Below are 1,827 nucleotides of genomic sequence, written 5' to 3' on the forward strand. Positions count from 1 at the left end.
GGGAAATTCAAGTCTTTTGGAAGAAATATATTGGCCACGTAGTTGAGAATCAGTATATTCTTGAATTCTGAAATAGTTTTTAATTCATGACATTGGGCTAATATCTGTCTAGTTTCATAAAAAAATATTAATAGTCTTTAAAATAGTTTGTGACTACATTAGCATATCCTTTTAAAGATTACAATAGACTTTAGTAGACTTTATTTCCTTTGGTCCTCATCATGAGAGCATCATCATCATCATTTAAGTTGAGAAAAACTAGTTCAGAAAAGTTAAATAAATTATCTAAGTAAATGGTGAATCCATGATCAAAACCAAAGTTTTCCATTTGCTATTACTGCCTCCCATCCACTTTGCCTCCTGTGTTTATTGATTTTATATGTCAACCTGATTAGGTTAAAAGATGCCAAGGTAGCTGGTAAAGCATTTCTTTGTGTGTGAGAGTGTTTCCAGAAGATATTAACATTTGAATCAGTAGACTGAAGTACTTACCAATGTTTGTGGGCATCAACCAATCTGTTGATGGCCCAGGTGGAAAAAAAAGGGTGGAGAAAGGGTGAATTCTCTTTCTCTCTTCTTAAACTGATACATTCATCTTCAGCCTCTGACATCAGAGCTCTTGGTTCTTGGGTCTTAGGATACAGAGTATGAGTTACACCATTAGCCTCCCTGGTTTTTAGGCCTTTGGACTCAGACTGAATTACACCATTGGTTTCCTGGTTTTCCAGCTTGCAGATGGTGTACTATGAGAATTCCTAGTCACCATATTCATGCGAGCCACATAATAAATCTTCTTATATACATCTCTCTATATATACATATCCTATTGTTTCTGTTTCTTTGGATAATTCTGACTAATACACCCCCTTAATGATGAGGAGATGACATAGGTGCCTGGAAACCGGAGGAACTTTAGGATTTGAGACAAATATAATGAAGACAGGAAAGGGGAAATGGAACTCTGATTTTTTTCCCCTTAATATCTCTCTTCTGGAAAACCCACAATACAATGTTTCTAGTTTTCTCTTTGATGGCATAGATACATGAATGATCTCTCCACATTGCTGGTCTTGTGAATGTGAGGATGTTTTCACTAAGGAGGTAATCGCAAATGGACTAATATCTGTCTATCATGTTAAAAAGGAGGAATATGTGTTGGGCTAGCATAGGGTTAGAAGAAGGAAACAAAAAAGAGAAAGTACAAAAGATGAAACGTCTCTAAAATATATTTTCTGAAAAGAGCAAAAAAAATCTGAAATAATGACACATTTCTTTTAGTATGGTGTCCTTTATACTCATATTTGTAATACTCTTATGCAAATGTTTCATAATGTATTAGACTATTTTAAGTTGTTCTAAATGTTTTTATTAATATATGTGTAATACAGGCTTTTTGTAAAAAGAAAAATTCATATAGAGAGAAGCATGTAAATGAATAAGTAAAAGGCCCCCATCTTTTTCTTTAACTCCTATCCCCAGAAGCAACCAATAATAAATTCTGATTTGTATCTTTCCAGATATTTTTAATGTGTGAAAAAATGAATAGGAAGATAACTTAAAAACAAATATATGCATATATTTCAATGTATGCATCCATTTATACCAATATATCTGCTTTTTACACAAGTGGTATCATATTATGTATATCCCTTTGCAAAGTTCTTATTTGATTGAACAACATGTATTTAAGATATTTCCATCCCAGGATAGATGTCTATGTCATTTGTTTTAGTATCTGCACATTATTCCATTGTATGTTTATATAATTATCTATCAATATATCATACATGTAATAAATAAGGTTTTTCAATTACACAAGAAATGCCT

The sequence above is a fragment of the Propithecus coquereli genome, unplaced genomic scaffold (genome assembly GCF_000956105.1).
Source record: "Propithecus coquereli isolate 6110/MARCELLA unplaced genomic scaffold, Pcoq_1.0 Scaffold287, whole genome shotgun sequence".
In the NCBI taxonomy this organism is placed as follows: Eukaryota; Metazoa; Chordata; class Mammalia; order Primates; family Indriidae; genus Propithecus; species Propithecus coquereli.